Below are 23,536 nucleotides of genomic sequence, written 5' to 3'. Positions count from 1 at the left end.
TGTGACACATGGCTCGATGACGTCACCACGGGCTAGTCGAAGCGCTCTCAATTAGTTGCATGCGCATACGAATCGCACGGACGCTTCAAAGCATCGTGTTCACGCCCTACAGTTGTGTTCTACTTGAGCTTGCGCAGCAATTACTTTTTTTTTTGCAAGCCTAACGTCTCGTGGAAGTGATCTTTATCGACACGTTTCACTGGCAGTGGCATTACTCAGCCTCTTCGCGATGACCACGAACTAAGATAAACAGGAGCGCCGACTCGCCTAATGAGGCGTTCCAACTTGTGACCCGGCGAGCCAGCTTCTTTATGACGCAAATCATAAATGGCGCGAAAACTTGTTACTAGCTATATTAGCACCGAAAGAAGTTGCGTCGCCAGCACCGGCCCAAGCGTGGCGTGGCATGTATACTCCTGAAGCATAACTGCGAGTTCGCCTAGTTGGAACAGATTCATTTCTAAAAAACATTTTGTGCGCAAAACAAACAGGGACGAAGAACAGGTCCTCGTGTTGCTCCTTTCTTCGTCCCTATTTGTTTTGCACGCAAAAAGCTTTTTTTTTATGTATACTCCGTTTCATAGATTAGGTGCAACGCTGAGAAAGCTACGCAAGGAGTTCAGTGACCAAAATTTATCACTCAGCGCGTTCCTTCTATGTTTCGCTGCGCGCCAGCGGCATTTGCTCGCGCGAGCATGCACGTGAGGCTGCCGCGACGAGCTGCAAATAATAAAGACTAAAAGAAAAACAACGAAAAGCAAATTGATCTAAAACAACGTGTTAGCCGAGATATAAGTACGTGGTTCGTTTGTAACGATGAAATCCTTTTGATGTGAGAGCACTACATGCCCCATTACGCGATAATCCGTCGCAGTCGGCGGCGTGACCAAAAGATGGTATCAAAAATGACCGACTGCGCAAAGAGTAAAAACCCGTCAAGAATGTTCGAATCGACGTCAAATTTTTCAGGGAGCTTCCTGTAAACAAAGTAAATTAATGGCTTCGAAAAGGAAATTTGGTACATTTCAGTCTGGGTTGGAATTGAACCTGGACCTGCGGGGTGCAAGACTAGCACGTTTCCCCATGCCACGGCAACTCAACTGTTCTGGCTGACTCAAAGGGCCGCTCACCAGGTCTGGCCATTTTGAGCTGACAAGCGCAGAGCATACAGTGCGCGCCAACGATCGGGTTTGCAAAGAATTACATCGCTATACGCGCAGCGGAAAGGACTGAAATTTAAATCCGAACGCCGTTTGCTCTTCTCCTCGCGGCCGCTGCGCTCAAAGCCAGACGGTGACGTACTCGCGTCCCTGCGCCTACGTACTCGGGTCCGTAGTGTGACATCGCTCGTGGTGACACGCGACTTCGAAAATCATTCAAGGCACCATCTGTTATTTGTGTGATCTGTTGCTTGAATTGACGAATTGAAGTTTAGAGAAATAATAAAGCACGCTAACTGAATGTCCGCGTGTTTTTTGTTTTACTGCGCACCGAAGCAAGAGAGATGTACTTCCGCTTCGTCTGCTTGTTCCCGCGGTCGGGCGGTCACGTGCGCAGCTACCGAAACTATGCCATTTTCTACCGTGCTCTGCGATCCGCTTGTGCTGTCTCAGTTTTCGTGTAGCACTGAATTATCCTGCTATTCATGGGTCCTTGTGCACAGCGCGCAAAATCGTGCGCTGCGCGAACGAGACAACAGCTCGCACGCGACGCTGTCAGCGCAAGGCGTAGCGCCGAAAGAAAAAAAGAAAAGCGAGGAGAAAAAAAATGAAGGCGGGGTTCTCGAGTTCCCGTATGGGAGAAGGTAAGGAAGGAATTTCGCTTGCGGTGGCTAGACGGGGCTAGTGGAGAGAGCGTCTAGCTTGGCAATGGAGCGCGCCTGCTGAAATCATGGGTTCGCGGCACTGAAATATTTCTCTGTCGGCTATTAATGAGTCGATTTGAAACATTTTTGCTGCAGAACGCTCTCTGTAGGACATGTCATAACTTGTAGCGTATGACCGTAATTTGCTATGGGGCCTGGTGAGGGGCCCTCTAATGTGCGCCTAGTGCGAGCGTCAATGGGCACGTGGTGGCGCAGCCGATGGGGAGGAGGTGGCAGCATGTCATTAGTGCACAAAATGAGCGCCTTCATGACGTTGCGAGGTCTACAAACGGAATACTGCTTCTGTGTTCCCACATGTAAGCAGTCCTAAGTGTCTCCACCAAATATTTTTTTTTAATTTAGAACTCAGCCTAGATACAGACGAACGTTTTCACAAATATTGGTCAAAAACACCAAACTTTTTCCAAGTGCGCACGCAGTCATGGTAAGGTGTCTGTCTAGCCTCCACAGCGTTGCAGCTGATGTAGGAAACTGAGTTATCGATTCATAGAAGGCTTTCTGTTTGTTGACGAATACGTTTTTTGTAGAGATATCCGCGCGTTTCTGCTGTTGCCCGCGTGATACTGTGCATGTGTGCGCGCGCTGGTGAGTGCCGCTTCTCGCCTGCCGTAGTTGCAGGATATTTCGTCGTTTTCAAATGCATAACAATTTACTGATGTAAGTTCCAGTGTCGTTCATGGTAGCGGCTGCTAATCCGATTTTGTACGTTGGTGTGCTTTTACTGAAGTTACATTTCTTAATAAAAGACTGAAATGAAAAGCTGCAAACTGCTTCACGTTTGTGTGCCTTCAGTACATCACAGAGAAAAAAACAATCTGATGTATAGTTTCGCTTACTTGAGCGGGTGGGGTATTATTTTGACTGTATTCATGAACTTCTATCTACGGCATGTTTCGGCCGCTGTCGTGGAATGCGATAACCGACATGCTGAATATCACACTACTCCTGCGACCAAGATTACATCGCCAGCTACAATAAAAGCTTTCAGGTGTGTTTACTAAACACTACACCACTTAATTATGTGACTGGAAGCAGCAGTGCCCTTAAGGTACTAGGGCACACTGCAGGCCCTCAGCAACATCAGCACATTTTTGTTTCATGCTGGGACCCTGCTTGAAACAACTGCAATTTTATTCAAGTGACGGTTGTGAATGTAGTAGTAGACCGGCACCCACGAGGGCAGAAATAATTTCGTAGTGTTTTCTAGTTAGTTTAGTGTGCACAGGCACCATCCCCGAGCCAATATGCCGCTACTGCTACGCTCAGACAACGCGCTATTAGCGCCTGTATTTTACTAGTTTAACAGCGATGATTAACTTCGGCGACACGATAATTTTAACGCGTAGCGTTATATGGCGCGTCGGTCGAAAAATTGTGTGACGCCAGGAGACACCTTTTCAAGTATAAAACGAGAACGCCTTTTTGTCAATACAGGGCGAGAATGCGCATTGTGCGTGCGTTTGATAGCTGCGATACGGAGCACAGTGACAAACAACCCATCGTCCACGACAACAATGGGCGCACCGGCGCAAAACATTCTATGAGGCCGTCCCCTTTTGCCGTTCCTCGTACGCCATGAGTAGAAAGGAGGCGTTAAACCTAGGCGAGAAATGCTTAGGCGTACGCTAAAATCGGGATTGCAAGCAGTATGGGATGCCCTGGTAAACACCCGACCAGTGGGATGGAAGGTGACTAAAGGGGACCCAAAACGAGAGGATGCGACTCTCATGCATTAATTACGCAAGCGCGCGTGGCCGTTCTTCATTCGCTGCCTATGACGACATTCACGTGTAGGTTATGCATCGCCGGCCATCGCGCAAACAAATTCATCACAACATCCTTGAACTGTCCAAATTACGCGTAGCACGGTCGGCGTAGTGCGGAATGTATATGTTCGGCAATGTAAATATGCGCATCTCTCTGCTCGTACTCTTAATAAACAACGCATACTACATCGGCATAACGCCAACATACATGATTACCTCGCGTAACAAATACCGGACCACGCTGACTGCCATACAATGCTACGCATATCTTGGACAGTTCCCGTTCGGAGAGGTACCGCTTAATTTTTTCACTCTTAGAAACCGACTGATCGCATGTTTACTAGTTGCAGCCACAATCGAAAAACGTACTGCATTGATATATAGCCTTTTCGGGGAGCAGTTTGCTCTACAGACACGACATGGCACTCTAGGTGACGCGCCGTGCGTTGCCTCAACGAAAACGCACGAATACGAAACCATTACCACTTCGACCCTGCCGTGCGATCAGCTGTCGGAACTCGGTGTTCGCCAAAACACTGTGCTGTATCCATTCTGCAAAATGTGAATCGGTAGAGGGAAGACGTGCACATCAGTTGGCTGCAACGATTGACATATTGAGGAATGGAATAAATCTGCATGGCCAAGTTCCCAGACCGCTGCTACATAAGGACTGCCTGTGTTGCCGGATCTTCGCGATGCACGGCATTTCTCGTGGATAAAAAAAATCGCTCGTACGGCAGCGTTGTATCCTTAACATCCAAAAAAAAATTAATTCTGGGCTTTGCATGCCAAAATCGCTTTTTCGTTTTATCTTTTCGTTTTAACATTTCGTTTTAACTTATCCATTTCTTAATTTCTTGCCAAGCCCCAGCCATCGAGATTACACAAGTTGCGTTTGCGTGAGAACACATTCAATGGACGAACACCGTTAGCTGTGAATGTTATTCATTATGCCCGTGTAGAAGCAATACAAATGGCATTAAGACGTAATCTCATTCGCTGCGAAGGCACTACACGTGCCGTGTGACAGGGGTATATTCAGTTCGTTTAGAAGCTGGCGTAACTGGAACCTAATCATCTCGTAGCCGAAATTTTCCGTACAGTAGCCAACGCACAGGCTGACATCTGTCGGAGTGGATACGGAAATTCGAAAGGACGTAAAGACGCTAACTTTGATATAAACTCCAGCATTTTTTTTGTTCTTTTCTATAATTGCACAATAACTTTTACGAATATCAATTGAATATATCTATGATTCTGTTGCACGTTAAACAAGTGTCTGGTTGTACGTCTGTAAATGAAACTATTAAAGAGTGGAACACCCTCCCCGACACTGTTGTCACCACCCCTACTGAAATATTTTCTGCTGCGCTCAGGCAGCATTTGCGCATGAGTGCAACATGACTTCAATTGTTTTCATTGAGTGCGCCGCTGTCACCTGCTGGTTCCACTGTAATCTGTGTCCACTGCTGTAATCACGCCAAACGTTTTTTTTATGCCATGCTTTTACCTTTTTGCGTTTACTCATGTATAACACCCCCCTACAATATTTCCTCAGGGCGAATGTAGGTATATTAATAAATAAATAAACAAATAAATAAATAAAAATACGACGAATTGTTTTTGTAGGACCGATATCTGTTTTAAGTTTGCAATGGTGGTAGACGCCCACACACTAATGGACAGTAATTTAGATAAGAGCAGAATAGGGAAGTATACAGAAGCAACTTTATGCGGAAGGGCATACCTGCGCAGTGTTACAAAACTTATAACTTGAGAGGCTTTCATGGCGATGTGATTTATCTGTCTGTCCCACAGCATTTGTTCTGAAAAATCCGCTCCCAGTGACTTAAAAGAGTGCAATTTCTATAATTTCTCCCTGGTACGAGAAGTTAACAGTAAGGTCATTTCTTTTATTGTTTCTGAGAAAACAGACTGCTTTAAATTTGTTAACATTAATATTCAACACATTTGTGTCGCACCATGCTTCAAGATATTTAGAAAGGTACTAGTCTGTACTGCCAAGTTATCGGGGTGCTGCGTGAGTCGGTCCAATTACCCCTTAAGTCGTAGCTTTTTGTCGACAGAAGCGAGCTCCCTGATGACGTCAGCAAACGCGTCCCATGAGTCAAAGGGCCCATCGAAGCGGTATCGCAGTTTGGCGCTCCGATCCAAGGCGGTCGCGACGACGTGTCGGATTCGGTCTTCACTCGAGATGTACGCCACACAAGAGTTCTTTATCTTGTTAAATAACTCATGTGGCGACTGCACGTCGCGGAATCCTTCGAACCTCGGCACAGTTGCTGGCATCGTCACCGTCGTCGAACGCATCCCGGCGGTGAAGGAAGGAAGCCGCCATGTTTGCTTCGGTGGTCGGAGCAGATGACGCCTCGGAGGTTGAATTCGGCGCACTGGCAAGCACTCCCACTCCATCGGCGACCTGTCGGTTTGCCGCAGAAGAATCTGCACGAGACTTCATATCTCTCCCTCTGAAATTCCCTTGTCGAATATTTCTGAGCGCCCAAGACTGTCAGAATGATTACATAGTTTTCAACTACGTCTTTTGTCATCGCACGTATAGTTAGAGCTCCGTTGTCGGCCTCTATAACTTTTTGTAAGGCTCTAATAAGAAGGGAGTTACCAGTGCGACAAGAAAAAACCCTTATGGGTGTAAATATTTTTACATTGTGGCGTGCCAGATAAACTGGCAGTTGTTGCTCCGTGCCCATTCATTCGTAATTGCAAGCAATGATCGGGCTCCGCGGGTTAGGTTTTCCCAAATATACAAATTCTTCCGATGTTCTTTCAGCGCTTTCTTTCTCATGAACAACTGATCTCTCTGACTTTGCCTTTCAAACCGAAGAATCATTGCTGGCACTCTGCCTCCCTTAGCCGGAAGCCTACGACATGCTTCAATGTCACAGTTACCAATCTCAGATACTTGAAATAATATAGCCACTTCATTAACCTTACACAGCAGGTCTTCGTGCTCATTGTAAGGGAGGCCATGAAGCTGTAATTTTTTTTTCTGCTTCGTACTTCGTGTTCATTGAGGTCAGCGATCAGCTGTTTAAGCTTATCTTCATGGTACGCGCATTAGACTCTTTCAGCTCATTTGCGTAGATCAGCAAGTTCTTTGTCCTGACTGTCAAGACGCTTCATTATGCTGCCATAGTGATCCGACACAGTCTGTACCGACTGTTCAATGTGGCTCACCTGCTGCCTCAGCGGCAAGTCAAGTTTTCTGCTCAGCTCGACAAATGCAGCAGCAACATTTAAATCTTCAAGGCTGGAGGCTGTACTCGGTGTGCCGCTGCGCTAAGCACTAGCTTTACATGTACAACAGATGAATACCTTGCGGAAAGCAGCAGTTCTTGTTTTTGCAGAATTGTCTGTTATACCTCAGCATATCTCAAAGTGATAGGAATAGTTACACTGTTTGCATTTGAACACGCTATTAGCGGGCTCTATAGACTTGCTAGATCTATAGGCTGGCCATGGTTCTCAGTGACCCTCGACTGTCTCAGACGGCTGAGGCTCCACACGGCCGGTTACAGCGGCCTCAGCGGTCGGCAAAAACTTCAGTGCGATCTCGATCACGCCCTCGTCCTGCTGCCGGTATTGCAGTGCTCACACGGTCTGCTACAGGGTCCGGCTGCACATCGAGGACTGCGCGTCGTGGGACGACTTGCAGTTGGGCGTGTGCATGGTATGCTTCGCGGAGTAACCGAAAATCGACGCTTCGCAAGAAAAGATTTGGCTGGACCTCCATTACTCCAAATGTAGGTTACACAAAGAATTGCCTAGTTTCGCCCGACGGGTGAGTTGTTGACAGCGATAGCAAGCTTTATCGTATAGCTCCTGAACTCCTCGGGCACTGTTATAACTGCACGCAGGTGTGACATGTTGGCGCTATGCAGCACGCGAGGAAACTGTGGCTTGGCAGAACGAACAGCACGCCGGCGTGATTGCAGGTGTCGCAACTTGATGGAGCACGACATGAGTGTGTAAGGGACTAAAGCGTCATTTTAAGATGACTCTTTGGCCTAAAAAGAGGGAGGGAAAATAAGAAAAAAGAAAGGGAGGGGGATAAAAACTAAGTAGCGGCCCTGTAATCTGGCTTCGCGCCCCAAGCGCCACAGTGACTTGAATGTGCACCAGACGTCAGCCTGAGCGGCCGCCTTCATCCGGTCATTCAGACTCCTGACGGCGTTCCCTCTGTGCTTCTTTGTTATCTTTTTGAGGCCGGGGCATTCCCACAGCAAGTGGTGCAGACTGGGGCGCGCTCCCATGTTGCATGTCTTACATGTGGGGTAGATCGAGGAACGTACTTAATTCCGTGGAAGCGGACCCTCCTCGGCGCTATCTCTTGTGTTCCGTGTTCACATAGAGGTGGTCATCCATCAGGCTAGGGCAACATACGGGAGGGCTGCTCTCGTTCTTGCTTTGTGGGTTAGGATATGGGCGCCGCGAGCAAGCCCCTCAGGGAGATGGTGGGTGTCATGTTGCACCTTCGCCCGAAGCTCCCTTTTAGCGCTGTAATCTGCCTTGCTTTCGTAAACCTTCCAATTCCATGAGCTTTGGCGCAATAGAGATATCGACCGTCGTAGCAGATGAGCGGGAGTGCAGCAGCTCGCTCGCCGCGTCGTGGGCCGGGCCGTCGCCGACACTGCCCGCGTGCCCCGGGACCCAGTCGACGCGCACCTTAGATCCGTGCGACGGATTAAAATGCCACGCTGCTTGTCTTGTATGGTGCTCCCAATAAAGTACCAATACGTCGAGTTCTCAAAAGCGATTTCAGGACCTCCAGACAGTCAATAAAAATAAAAATTCTTATTGTCTGGCCGTTTTATGAGTCATCACGGTTCATCATCTTCGTTTTCTGCAAGGCGAACAAAATGGCGTGAAACTCCACTGTCTCAGTTGGCGGCTCCTCTTGGTGTCGAAACACCACAGCCTCGCGCCTGTTGCCACAAGAGAACGCCACTACTGAAAGGCGGGACTGCGTGGTCAGGCCTGATGGCTTCTCAAGATAAGGTGAGGACCCGAGGAAGCTGATAGCAAATCTACTCTCACCGCTACAGCTAGGGCTCGACTCACTCGACCGCTATCTCATTCACATCGAGCACGAGACTGCTGAGCAGAGAGCAGCACAAGCCGCAGCTCACCACCGACGCCGGGCAGACATTTCGGCTCGTAGTCGTGAAAACGTGGACAAGAGGTTTCGCCGAAATGATCTCGCACAGCAGCCTTCTTACACCGCTTACTACGATATCCGAAGGTGACGCTTTTGTAGCTAATGCTGTGGCTGTGGTTCACGTTTTACACCAGGCATGATTACTTTTTTTCTATTTTTATATGATTTCATGAAAAATAGTTTTCATGTAGAATATATTTTTGTTTTCTGTTCTCTACACACACAAAGAAGTCGCAGATAAACGCAGAAAATCAGTGAGTTAGCGAGTAGATGATTACACAGCGAGTGAATTAGTAAGTGGGGAATTAGTGGATGCCAGAATGGACCAGTGAGTGAGTGAGTGAGTGAGTGAGTGAGTGAGTGAGTGAGTGAGTGAGTGAGTGAGTGAGTGAGTGAGTGAGTGAGTGAGTGAGTGAGTGAGTGAGTGAGTGAGTGAGTGAGTGAGTGAGTGAGTGAGTGAGTGAGTGAGTGAGTGAGTGAGTGAGTGAGTGAGTGAGTGAGTGAGTGAGTGAGTGAGTGAGTGAGTGAGTGAGTGAGTGAGTGAGTGAGTGAGTGAGTGAGTGAGTGAGTGAGTGAGTGAGTGAGTGAGTGAGTGAGTGTTTACCGTGTGACTAAGAGAATAACCGAATGAGTGAGGAAGCATAATGTGCTTCTGTAGGCCGGTTGTTTTATGTCACTGTCTCAACGCAATGGCGAAAGCCATGCCTTAAATTCAAGGACGCTTAATGTGAAATTTAATTTCTGAAGCACACGCAGTTTTCTTTGAATCTTCCGGTGCAGTATCCACCTTTCTGGGCCTTCTTCTCTTTGCAGTACTTTGAACATTCATTGGACCCAAATGGGCAGCCGAAACTTTTACCTGCGGCAGTAATAAGAATGAAAGGATGTGAAAGAGATATTATTATCGTATTGTTAAGACGCACATACACAAGCACATACAAACGCACACACTGATCTCTAAAGGATATACGTTGTCTTTGTAGGAAGGCAATCCGCACGGACCAAGGAACTCCAAGAAGCGGGAGTTACAACGCCACACGTAGCTGAGACTTGATCCTGTCAGACAAGCAAGTGCTGCACTTCTAAACCACACTAGCAGTCTTATATTGCTGAACTGCATGTGTGCAAAGAGTAGCGTGTATCCGGTAAAAACATGTTGCTCGCCCTTTAGCACGACGATGCTGTATGTGTAAGTCGCCATTACATTACGTTACGTCTTGAGAAGTATCATCAGCAAAAAAAAATGAAACGTAAACAACAAAAAAGGATCAGAACACCTGTTACGGGTAATTACACGGAAATGTGGCATGGAGTCGTTCTTTAGCCACTTTGTAAGCATGAGGGTTTCACAAAAGTACGCCTTAGAGTCTGAATTAAACCGTTGTTAGAAATCCAGGGTGAACCTGGGATGGCTATTCTGTACACTGACAAATTCCGCCATATTGTCGACTTCGCCATCTTGTCAGCTCTGATTAGCCCAGAGTGCTGCTACGGCCTCTTGGACTGGCTCAAAATATCGCCATTACAACAGTTGCCAATATGACGGAAATAGGCAATGTCTAGAACAGCACCCCTAGAGACAAAACAACGCGTTGGAGAAGTTTCAGAACTCCTGTTCTTAGTAAGTGATCAAAGGAACACTACAGAGAAAACCAAAATCGAGCTGTGTTAGTAAATTGCGCTTTGACAATACCAGAAAGACCAAGGTGCAACCACATGCACGCGATTTTCGAGCGACGGCGACGAGCCTGGGCCAGGATTTGCCGTTGCGAAGGGCGATCCGTCGCTGTCGCCTTCGCCGGTTTTTGGCGAGCCAGAAAATTTTGTTCGCAGCCCAGTAGTCTGCGCGGCGCCTTCCGGGGGCGACAGCGTGATTGTGCAACAACATCGCAGCAACCAGTCCGCCCGCTTTGATCTGAATGCGCTCTTGCAGCTTTCTCTCTGCCGTGACAGCAAAAATAAATACTAGAATCAGCCATCGCTTCGTCTTATCTCAAGTTGAGGACAAAGTGCCTGCGTTTTCTTGTCGTTATTATTGAGATCAGTAATTAGTTTTGACGCTGTTAGGCCTGAGACGCCACCGAGAGCCGTAAAAGTGTTTTCAGTTTTACTCACCAGATGGGGCGCCAAAGCATTTCACGCTGGCAGCATGGAACGGATTCCCACTGGGAATGACAGCATATTAAAGCAAGATCTAATACACCTCGGTTAAAGCATTGCCCTCGTGATAAGTATGCGGTTTCTGTACGGATGCATGATTGTATTTATTCGGACAACAACGTAAATTTGTCGCTACTGTTTTTCCGCGATGCCGCGTCCATGTATAACTACACGCCGCAACGTTACAGCGTGACAGGGTCTGCCTATAACGTCGCTTCTCGCTGTCGCTTGATTATCACGTGTTTGTGGTTAACACATTACCAGAAAGGACGCAAAGACGAAAGATAGGTGTTGACGCGACCTCGAAGTTTCTTCGAAATGTCGCCGGAACGTCAGGGAACTTGACAACGTCGCCAGGTTCCTAGTGAATTGTTCATCAATAATGTGTACTACATTCTGTTAAAAAGCGCCAGACTAAACTAGCAAGTTCCGAGAACTTTTGCTGCGTCACAACAGCCCGAATCAGTGACATTACACTGACGTAGCGACGCTGTAACCTCGGAGCAAAATTCAGAGCTTTGTTTGGCATTGTTTTGCTTCTAATACTCAACCTCTCTGCTCCAAATCAACAAAAGTAGAGTTCTGGGTGAGTACCTCGTCGGTATAAGCCAGTTTATTGTGTTTCTTTAGTGTCTCTTTAACAGGCTGCTTCTGCGACGCTGTCAGCTTGAACGCTGCCTGCACTAGAGTAGGGATAATCAGGCAGCTACTGTAACACGACACTATTGTGTAATACGTGCCTAATTACGGCAGGCTGCAGGGCTTGACGAAATTTATATAAATGAGACATTTTCAGCGCTTAGAAAGAAAAAAATTAACACCTTAGAAGAAGACAAAAGCCACGATATGATAGAGAAAGGCACCGAAACTTCCAGCGTCCTTCCTGTTTTTTCGTTCTCCAAGATGATATCGCAACTTGCTACCAGGACGAAGGTATAGTTCGCGCCGCCATTTGCAAGCGGTCCGTGGGACTTCCGCGTTTATTGAAAGCCCAGTACGGAGGTGAAGTACCGCGGCGGTAGAGGGCCGATGAAGTGACACTGCACGCTTTTAGAGACAAATATTAGGTAGTTACATGGCAATTATAGGCTCTGAAGAGGAACAAGCACCGTAGTAGTGTCGGTGGGGCTGCGCTTCCGTTCTCGACATTTTAATCTGCCGGTTGGTAAATTTACCTCGCGACGTACCGTACAACAGGTTATCTGAGACTCAATGAGTAACGGTGACAACAAAATCAAAGGTTTACTTAAAGCAAAATAAAGGCCAGTAATTAAAATTCGGCACTTACGGATGACCATGAAAGCGCGTGAACAGACAGTGGCACCTGCGACGCAGCAAGGCCCCAGATAATCTGCGAAGAGCAACAGCAGCGCTGGTAACGCAACGGGAACTTCCTGATATGCATCATTTATGACAACAAGAGCTGACTGAAAGCATTCTTGCATTTCGAGGGAAGTGCCTCGAGCTGCCAGTCGCGCGGCAGTTTTGCGTGCATTCGCAGGCTTCTTTCTCGCTCGGAAAAACACTTTTATGTAGCGCGTATTGAGCAACAGAAAGCTGTATCGGGAATTTTTTGTGTTGCTCTACAATTTCCCTATTGACATTTTTTGTCTAACTATAATATTTGATAAGTTAATTAATGAATTATGATTAATTGTGTAATTAGGCGGAATACAAAAGACAACCTGAGTATCTTCAAGCGACGGCAAACAACGTTACCTTGATTTTGTCCAGCTACGTGGCATTTGCATATTTTTAAATCTTGGTGCATGATAGTTGGGACACTCTGTATAAGACAAGGCTTTGCTAATATAGGACTGGGGATCAAATAACGAATAGCCCTTCGAACCTTTGAATAAACAGTCACCGGAGAACACTGAGTAATATTTAACGTGAAATAAGTGGGTTCCGAAAAAAAATAAAAGTTCAAGATACTGTATATTGAGAGAAACGGAAAAAGATTTTTTTTTTTCGGAAGATAACTACAACGAAATCATAAACCACATAGCTTGCATGCGTGCATTACAACGTTATTCGAGAATTACGTATTCAGATCTAACGTCATCCAAGCAAAGGCGGCGCGAAGAGGCTGTCACAAACGGTCGTCGCGAAACATACCGAGATCTTCAAGGCCGTGGCTACACACACTATGCAGCGCAATGCTATATATGTCGTGATGCATTGGCACATTTACGGCCGTGTGCGCAGATCAGTGCAAACACGTCTGGTCAGGTTTTGGCTAAATTAGAATGCTGAAACTGGCCAATAAACGATGAACTCTCTAAGAAAAAGCACACTTTGTCACAGGGGTAACAAAAAACGAAAAAAAAATCAAATCAGTAGGGCCCTGCCAGGTTCGTATAAATCACTGGTCAGCGTTTAAACGGCTATAATGCAAGGACTCTGTGATAAACATGGTAGAAAACGTTGTGTAGTAGGATTGCTTCTAAAACGTCCCACCTCCCTAATTTGGGAACGAGACAATGCTTGGTGGTTTTTCAATATATAACTATGTATGTGAATTGACTAAGGTGACTGTTTGGGCATGTTGGTAGGACATGAATGCATCTTTTTGCGCACAAGACGAGGACGAAGGAGAGGCTGAGACACACACACACACACACACACACACACACACACACACACACACACACATATATATATATATATATATATATATATATATATATACTAGGGGATCGTTTACTTTAAGGTCACGAAGGTGAGCGCAACAATGGCCAGCTGGTGGCAGCTGCTTGCGGTCCCACTCGGGACCGCAAGCACGTTCGCCGGTGTTCGTTTTCCTCACGCGGAACAATATATATATATATATATATATATATATATATATATATATATATATATATATATATATATATATATATATATATATATATATATATATTTATTTATGTATATATAAACGAGAAAAAAGGGGGTTAAACCGAGGGGCCCGATTTTTATTAGTCATATCATAAGGTTGTGGGGTCGGTTCCCACCTGCGGCAATCCACTTTAATTTCCATTAATTAATCGTTTCTTTGTTTCATATATTAAGCGCGAGCAATTTCCCCTATGTTGTGCTTAGTGTCAGTGTTTGGCTGCACTCGTGTGTCTCAGCCTCGCCTTCGTCCTCGTCTTGTGCCAAAAAAGCTGCATTTTCATCTAAATTGAATTGAATTATGAGGCGTTATGTGTCAAAACTACGATTTGATTATGAGGCACACCGTAGTGGGGGGCTCCGAATTAATTTTGACCGCCAGGAAATCTTTAAAGTGCCCCCAATGCACGGGACCAGGGGTGTTTCTGCATTTCGCCCCCGTCGAAATGCGGCCAAGGTCCATCTAAATAGGTCGTGAAGTTTGGAACGATATGCGTGAGGTGATGGGGAGGTGGCAAATATTGAAACTAGAAAACCTGTGTAATTTTGAAAATTCGACAATGCCTAATTAGAACACCATCATACGAGTAAATATTCTGTTTCAAATATTTTTGCTCTACTGAAACAACAAGTGTGGATTTTTTTTTCTATTTTGCAATTTATCAATTCGTTCTTGGCGACCCCTACCAACCAGTGATTCTGGCGCAAGAGACAGCTGACCTGTGCGAGCCTAGCTATTATGTCGTGCGGAATGGCGTTGCTCACTTGAACGCGGCGGTTTCGTCCGAGTTTTTCTTCATTTCCTATCATGTTTGTTTAAAGTGTCGCGTGAGCTTCGCTTCAGATATTGCGCGACGTCGCGCACGGCATTCATTGGCGAAAGGTGTGAGCGCAGCCTTTTTGCTATGGTGTAGGTTCACGCTGTGTCTCGTCGATACGACAAATGCGGAGCCCTCCGCGTAGAAACGTCACGTTATATTCGTTCACTCTCCGTGACACAGGCTCTGAGTGTCCTGCAGTCAGCAAAATTAGTAGGTTCAATGTTTTATAAACTACAACGTGGTGCGATGTTGTCTTGTCTGAGAACATTTGGATATGGATACAAGGTGTCGCACGGAATTGCGAATGATTCTGTGAAAAGCCTTCGCATATATTACTATACATTACGACTGTGCGCTTGCCATAGTACTTTTCATACATGGATGCATGTTTTGTTCGGTCAATGATATTGGTTACGTTATTCTAGACGAATAAAAGTGAAGTTACTTTTGTAACCTTTCTGAACCTGTCATATATTTATATCCAATTCGCTTACCTTCCTCAGGAACCTACAGGAGCAATCGACTTCAATAACAGCCTATGGGCACCTTACGACATTCACCACTACTATAGTCTCATGACACACAGGCGCGTGTCAGCTCGCCTCAGCCTCAGAAGAGAAATGACTGCTGGCGTAGGGGTCAAAATGTCGGATGCTAAAGAAATTGAAACATTCGCGTCAAACAGCATAAGCCCTCGACGTCACTTCTGGGTGTGACGTTGTAATTTTTTTAAATTTTTTTACGTAAGTTTTCCCCATGACGCACAGATGGCGACAGCTGCCCCACACCGCCATTTTCTTGACACGTGGGCTCCTATGGAAGCTTTGCTACCAGTCTACATACACCTTGATGCGGCCGCTGCGGCCTGGATTTGATCCCGCAACCTCGTACATAGCAGCGTAACACCATAGCTGCTAAGCCGCCGCGCCGGGTAATTATGTATGTGTATCCGGCAGTTTCTTCTGCAGCCCTTGCAATCATTTTGTTCACCGAACTTTTCTGTGTTCGCATCGACCCTTAGCTGGCTTATAATACTACGTGTTCAGAATATGTTCACACACATTAGCTGCCATCCTTATTATTACGATAAATTTCACGAAGTGGCAACCAGAAAGCTGCGTGCTCGTCTCACCTGAAATTATTAGAAGTGTAATGGTAAAGGCGATCATCTTCATGCTTGGCCGCCAACACAGATGCAGAAAAGAGAGTGCAGTAGGGAAGTGGCGCCTGCAATACAATCAAGAAAGGGTATCTACACTGCTTCACCGGTGCGCGGCAATTGCGCCAAATTGGGTGCACTATATTTATGAACTCTGCTTGTGATACTGTGGTCGCAGTCTACACGGCAAGTCCACTTCTTTAGCCACCTGCGCAAGGAACATGTCCCCATATAAAGTTACTGCAACAGGTTCAGGAATTAGGGTCATCAACAACCAGCCCTCCTAGGGGCTCAACGCTAGAAAAGAACAGGTGAGGTTTCTGGGAGGGAACATTTTTTCCCCTTTTCTTGTTTTTCTTTTCTTTTTTTGCGAATAGCTAATCACAGAGGCTATCTTTAAATAAATGACCGGAGGAAATAGATTATGCGGGTTGATTATGCATAATCGGCCCTTGTCTTCTTTGAGGGCTGACAAAAAATTAAATTAGGGAGTTTTACGTGCCAAAACCAGGATCTGATTGTGAGGCACGCCGTAGCGTGGGATTCCGATTCAGTTTTGACCACTTGTGTTCTTTAACCTGTACTTAAGCCTAGGTACCACGAGCGTTATTGCGTTTCGTCCCCGTCAAATATGGCCACCGCTGCCGGGATCGAACCTGCGACGTCGAGCTTAGCAGCGCAGCGCCATAATTACCGCTGCAGGTTTCGATGGCCGAAAACCCGCTTCAATATAAGCGCGAAACTTCAGGTATGAGAGTGAAGCAAACGCTCCCAAATCTGGGGGCATTCTTGCTGAGGGAAAAGCTATTTGCGAAGAAACGAAGGTGCCGACAGAAATGTTTTAGGGAATCTACGAAATTCAAAGGGGCTGAGGAACGCATATCTTGGTGTTAGTAAAAGAAACGCAGGTGTTCGTCTTCACTGGAACAGTCACGAATAACGAGAGCGTTGCCGGTGTCAACGAGACCTATTTTGTGAGCGGCAGTATGCCTCCTATAGTTACATATACAGGCGTTTTGTATTGATGGCATTTATAGAGTTCCACTTGTACACACAGCGAAGCAGTTAGACGAGAACTTCAAAAAATATTTCAGCGAACTGACAGATTAGTGATCAGAGTTCTCATTCTTATCACGCACGTGTTCACTGTTATTTAGTCATTGCCTGCAACGCACTACCTTTACTGCTCTTGCGGCTCATATCGTTTGGTGCTCGCACATTGGTCATGACATGATGCGAGCAGCAAACTCGAGAAAGCATCCGCACTGACAGCAAAACGCGAGCATTCATGGACAAGGAGTTAAAAACAATGCACGGCGCACCGTGAGAACCATTCAAAATCTCTATCACGTTCTTACCGAACAGAAACGGGCGACGATCTGGTGATGGTGTCCTCCGGTCTCCTGCTCGCGGGTTGTCTTGGCACAGTATGACTTGACACGGAGACGTCGTGTTCGTTGAAAAAAGACAGTTGGGATAACTGCGGTGCCGCCTCTTCAAACCGTTTGTCGCTAAGACGAGGCCGTCAAGCGCCTTCCCCACACTGCCGCCTGGCCACTCTGACGTAGTTGAAAGGGAGCATAAGGGGTTGACGCCGACAGGCCCGGCTGACAAGCGCCATTCAAAAACTTGCGCCGCGTGCTTCAGAGCTTGGTCACGACGAAGTTGGAACGCGTGTAGGGCCGAAGTCATCGATTGAAAGGGAGCCGCGAAAATGCATTGAAGCGACCTCACTTGCATGGCGTTAAAATTGCGGCAATTCTGCTGTAAGCGTGAACGAAACGTTTGTGCGCGTCAAGCGTGTGGAAAAGTCAAGTTCCTAAACGCTACGCCTCACTCTCGCTCGAACGCAGACTGAAGCACTCAGCTCGAGTGATAGGACGTCTTGGCGGTGACAGTTTAGTTTATTACCATGCACAGAACACGAGTGTGATCTTTTGCTAAAACGGTGAAGCTGAAGGGATGCGCTTTCGAAGGAAGGCGCCCGAGTGGGGTCGACGAGTGCAAGTAAAAGGCAGCTCTGAAATACGGGTGCTACATCTTGTTTCGCACTGTATTTTTAGTCTATAGGCGCGTGTCAGAGCAGGCTTGCCCGGCGGAGTACATCTAAGTTTATCTGTGTTTGCAAATGCTCCTTTCATGAAATACTGGTGCAGGAGCAATGCAAGAGCAATATTGCAGTATTGCAATATTGCAATAAGAATTACTGATGCAGGAGCAATATTTCTGCCGAGAACGCATAAGAAGGGGAGTGCTCGTGCATGACCACGCAGAAGTGATCGATGTTAGTTAATATATTTCACAAATATGCGTATATTCTGAGGCAATCAAGCGGTGCATGAGGCTACAATGTTTTGATGATAATTTACCATCAGTTACTCTTTTTTCAAGGAGTGCAATATCATTATTTTTGTCTACATTCGCTGTAACGCCACGTCCACACTAAATGGTTACTTTTTATTATTATCTTTATTTGCGGTACACATCGATACCGTCTCTCGAACAGCTCCACTGCACTACACAACACTCTCACGCTTACCTGCGGTTCCCTCATTCCCGGCAAGGAGAAAAATATTATTTGTATTTCCAAAATTTCTCACGCATGGATACATATTGAGGTAATGTATACCTTTCACTTTCATAGCAAAGAAAGAAGGAGCAAAAGCGTAATGCCGTGACAAATTGGAGCAAAAGAAGGAGCAAAAGCGTAATGCCGTGACATTTGTCATCTGCAAGATGACAAAAGCGATATCGCGCTTTTGTCGTCTTCTGTTTATCTGCGCACTTAACCCCCTCGCGCTTAATATTACTCCCAGATGTTGCCTTTTACCACACTGTAAGTGCACACCCACGCCAAGCCATTATCGCGCTGATTCTATGAAGAAGTTTAGGACTGAGGAATCATTACAGGTACGCAGTACCTGTAATGATATTAAATATTTGAAATTGACATCAATGCCATTTACGTAGCCAGCTAGTGTACGACATGGCATCCTTATGCTAATAATTCTAAGCGCCCTGTGCTGCGCTGGATCAGTTTTGCTGGTACGTAGGACCAACGTTGTCTTTATATCACGATTGACGCGGCGCCCCCGCCACGTGTCGATATGCATCCAAACAAGACCTTCTTTAAAAGGGACCCACGTAGTGCTCTTTTTAGCAGGGTGAGGAGATTCTCGAACGAAGAGTGCGAAGAACGAAGAGTGGGAAGCGGCTTCGGTGAAGTAAGAGCGCTCGTCTTCTTTGGCACGGCCGTTTCAGCGCCTGGTTGAAAGCACGCGCAGCCCGCGCGACCCTATCTTGTGGAGGACCCAGGGAGCCGAGATGGTGGATGGTAGCGTAGCGCTGTCTTCTCGCGCGCCTAGTGTCAAAGGTCGTGTAATCTCAAGTTTAGGAGAAGCGTTCAAGCGAGGGGCCCCGACTTCCCGTTGCCGCCGCTTTTGATAATGCCAGCGTTCGGATAGCGAGTGAAGCTCACAGCCATCAAGAAAGATATGAACATATTTACCTGTGCGTTCGGGACACCATGTTTTGCAATTTAGTAAGTACGCGAATGTTAACTGCAATTTATACTGCAGATAAAGCTACGGACCATACACTGTGCTATTGTCTAATACTTTGCTATCGCTGTGAATGATTCACATTTAGGGTGAAAGTGGAGTTTTATTTATCAGTATTATCGCTATGGCGGATTTCGTAAAACCAATTTATGAAACACTATTTGGCCTCTCTTATGGCTGGCCATGTCAAAGCGAAGAAAGCTTGCTGGAGCAACGATTAAAAAATTAAAACGTCATAAAGAAGAAGAATCAGAGCAGGCATCTGGGTCTCTCGGAGATATTTTAACAATTTAGAGATGCCGGTTGTTGACCGTTATGCGGCTGGAAGTAGCACAAATGGGTTGACAGCGACTGGCTACAAAAGAGAAATGATTCCTTGAGGTCCAGGGCGAGCAGGCACCAGTCTGTTTTAAAGTAGTGAACTGGGATGACCTAGCCGAGTGATCTGAATGCGTTATTGGCTCTTTGCGACAAATAATTGCACAAAAAGTGATTCCACGTCCCCCTGAGAACTTCATGTATCCCGTTCCCGAAAGAAACCGACACTTCACGCCTATGCACTTCGAACGTGTTATAAAAAATGCCATGTCAGACAGACGCTGGTTACTGTACTGTGCAAAGGAAAGCAACGTTTTCTCTTCATGCTGCAAGATGCTTCGCGCAGCAAAGACAAGTCCTATCAGATCGCATGAATTCAGTGAGTGGAGAAACCTATCCTGCCACCTATCCCAACAATAAAACTCTGAGCAGTATTTTCAGGCCCTGGGACAGTGGATCGAGCTCTCAGCGCGTCTGGAACAGCAAGCGATGATTGATACTACGCATCAAAAACTATTGTCCGCAGAAAAAAAGAACATTGGCAGAATGTTTTGCAAATGTTTGTAGGTAGTCGTTAAGTTTCTCGGGCAACAGAATCTAGCTTTCGGGAGATCCATCAATGAGTTGTCTGAAAAGGACAACGGCAACTTCTTGAAAGTAGTAGAAATGTTGGCAGATTTTTAACCATTCATTATGGAGAATATGTTCCGGGTTCAGAATGCGCAAATATGCGCCCACTGCTTGGGTAACGTTACTCAGAATGATTTGATTAGTCTGCTTTCAATGAAAGTTACGAAACGGGTCTTGGAGTTGAGGAGAGCAGCCATGTAACATTCTATAATAGTAGACTGCACTCCTAATGCTAGCCACGTGGAGCAGATGAGCACATTAATCGACTTTGTTTCAATTAGTCTTAACGGAGCAAGCAGCGGTAAAGCAAAAACAGAGGAGAGGTTCATTGAGTTTCTGCGTGTGCGCGATTCCACTGGAGCTGGCCTATCAGATTTCTTTTAGAGCTGTAATGATTAGAAATTCCACTTGCAGACATTCACGGACAGGGATCTGACAACGTTTCCAACATGAAAGGCATGTACACCCCGGAGTTCAAAAAAGAATTCTGCATCGGAACAAATGACCTTGCTTTGTGCCTTGCAGCGCTCATTCTTTGAATCTGGTCGGGAACGATGCGGCTGTGTGCTGTCCTGACGCTGTGTGGTTCTTTTTATTCTGTTCAGAAGATATACGTGTTCTTTTGATCATCAGTCCATCGTTGGGTTATTCTAAAAGGACACGCGAAGGGAGGGGGGGGGGGGTGAAGGGGCAACCTCACGGTGAAGCTTCTCTCAGAGACAAGGTGGTCCAGCAAAGTGGAGGCAGTCCGTCCTTCCGGAATCAGATTGATGGAATATACGACAATCTCGTAGGCATTTCAGGCAACCCAACTTCTGAAGTCATGCATGAGAAGGCATGGGGCCGCAGTGAAGAAGTTCAAATTTTTGTGCCGAGTGGTGATTTGGTTTAATGCACACACAAAAATATAGATGTATATATTTAGTTAATAAATCACTTTTGAACCCAAATTCGCCCCTGCCGGGTGCTATCAATGCTCTAAAAAGCGTACGCTGTTTTCTTATGAAGGACCGATCTGATAAAGGCTTCCAAGGCAGTGGGAGAAACAATAACCTGGTATCGAAGCTGGAAGTTGAACCCGCTTCTCCGAGTGCCATCCTATCTTCGTCTTAAGAAAAGTTCGAGGCAGTTTGCATAGGGAGGAAACGATCAGCCACTCGTTGACTTGGAGACGAAGTTCCGCGTGGGCTTCTTCACCTCCATTTTGGACGTGGCAATCAACTCTGTGACAGCTAAGTTTGAACAAAAAGAACACAGCAAGTACTTCCGGTCCTTTTGTGGCAGCAAGAAACGGGAAGTAGTTCCTCGAGAAGCGCTCTTGTCGTCGCAGAACCTGGAAGGGCTTGAACTGATGAGAATCGGCTAATTGATATCATTAGATTAGGACTTTGTAACGACCTCACAGGGCTCTTTCGGATCGTTAATCAAGGCATGTTCATCACGTCGTAAAACATGACATTGCTCCCAATGTCACCATCGCAGTGCGCATCCTGTGAACGTTGTCAATCACAGTCACGTGCGGAGAAAGTAGCTTCTCAAAGCTAAAAATTATAAAAAGCTACCTCCGTTCCGGTATGTCCCAAGATAGACTAGTGGGCTTTGCAATGATATCAATAGAAAAGGACCAACTGAAATAGAGCTTTCCGAGACTGTGAAAGGCTTCGTTTCTGTGAAAGCCCGCAAAGTTCAGTTTCTTTGAACATCATCTAGCTCCTCCCCGAATTTGCCTCCTTATACACCTTTTCATCGGGCGAGGAGGAAAAGACGCGCGGCGAGCCTTTCACCCTCTGTGGCTTGTGATAACCGGCGCGGCGCTGCTTGGAACACATGAGTGCCGTCGCGTGCTGCGGAACGATTTGGAAATGTTTTGGCTCGTTCTGCATGAAGTTTGCATGATGTCAGTTCACACAAGGGGAGAGAATAATCGCTGTGTAGCCTTTGGGACCAGCGCTAACTGCAGCATTCGGAAATTTCTATTGGCTGCGCAAACGTGCGATATGCATCACCAGCCGTGGTGTGTGTGTATGTCTTGTGAACTATTTTGGCTGTATAGGTTTTCACTCGACAAAAAGAACCGGCGTCTGTGAATTGCCAGCGTGAATTGGAAAATTTTCTTACTATGTGATTGCCTAGCGTGGGAACGAAAACATAATAGTGCTCGTCTAGGGTCAACCCAATGCAACGCCGAAATGTGTGAGCGCCAATGTTTATAGAACATTTCCGTCAGCCACCGGCATCGTTCACACGTATTTCAAGTCTAGTAGATTTGTAATCACTATGCTATGTCTACGACCCACCGTGACTTTGGCGTTACGCTGCTATAAGCCTGAAGGTGTGAGATCAAATCCCGGCCACGGCGACCGCATTTCGATGGGGGCAAAATTGCGAAAACCCCCAATGTAGTTTGCATTAGGGGCACGATAAAGAACCCCAGGTGGTCGAAATTAATGCGGAGTCGCCCACTACAGTGTGTCTCATAATAATACCGTGGTTTTGGCAGAGAACACCCCCTAATATAATTTTCTTTATAGCTATGTCTATGTTAGCCTTCCGTATGACACCGATGGCTGTGTTTGATAAACCAGCATCAAACATATAAGGTTTGTGCTTCGGCGTTGTATTTTTACCCTGTAAAGCAGTAATACCCAAAGGGTATCGAATAAAAAGAACCCGGCGGCTATTTTGAGGACACAATTTTCGTAAGACGTGTGCATGAGTGCGTCGTAGAGGGCGGGGCGAAGAACACCAAAAAAACATATCGATTTTCATCCTCTTCTTCAGCATACGAAGAACAAAAAAGCATGGACTAGTGCCGCAATAAGTCCTCGCACGGTCATTCCGCACGCTTTGGGCCATGCGTTATATAGAACGAACACATCTATAAACAAGCGTCTGCTACTGCTTCGTGTTCTCGTGCAGTACACAGCCCGTCGCTTACCGCTCGACAAGTGTGGTTCACACTGTACGGTATGCTGTTATTACTAACCGACACTGTTTTATTCGTGGGCAGAGACCTGGTCAAACAAACGAGGTAGTCGGGCAATGTATCTGCATATAAGAATTTGGACGCTTGTAAAAATAAGCAGCACAACCTATTCCGTTGCAGAACGGTACCCACGCTGTTAGGATCGTCATATATAAGACGACCCTCACAGAGTCA

General features: G+C 46.3%; 1 long non-coding RNA gene across 1 annotated transcript; it reads right to left on the bottom strand.

Annotated features, from left to right (window-relative positions):
* Positions 1-9,559: 9,559 nt before the first annotated feature.
* LOC135918207 (uncharacterized) lies at positions 9,560-17,427 on the bottom strand. The gene is made up of 4 exons (XR_010569598.1): positions 17,227-17,427; positions 15,842-15,936; positions 12,297-12,359; positions 9,560-9,707 (listed from the first exon to the last, which is right to left on the bottom strand). It is a non-coding gene; the product is annotated as an uncharacterized lncRNA (long non-coding RNA).
* Between the last annotated feature and the right edge of the window lie 6,109 nt (positions 17,428-23,536).

The sequence above is a fragment of the Dermacentor albipictus genome, chromosome 1, assembly GCF_038994185.2.
Source record: "Dermacentor albipictus isolate Rhodes 1998 colony chromosome 1, USDA_Dalb.pri_finalv2, whole genome shotgun sequence".
NCBI classification, from domain to species: domain Eukaryota; kingdom Metazoa; phylum Arthropoda; class Arachnida; order Ixodida; family Ixodidae; genus Dermacentor; species Dermacentor albipictus.
Note: the sequence above shows the minus strand (reverse complement) of the source record. Positions and strands in the feature narration are given on the sequence as shown.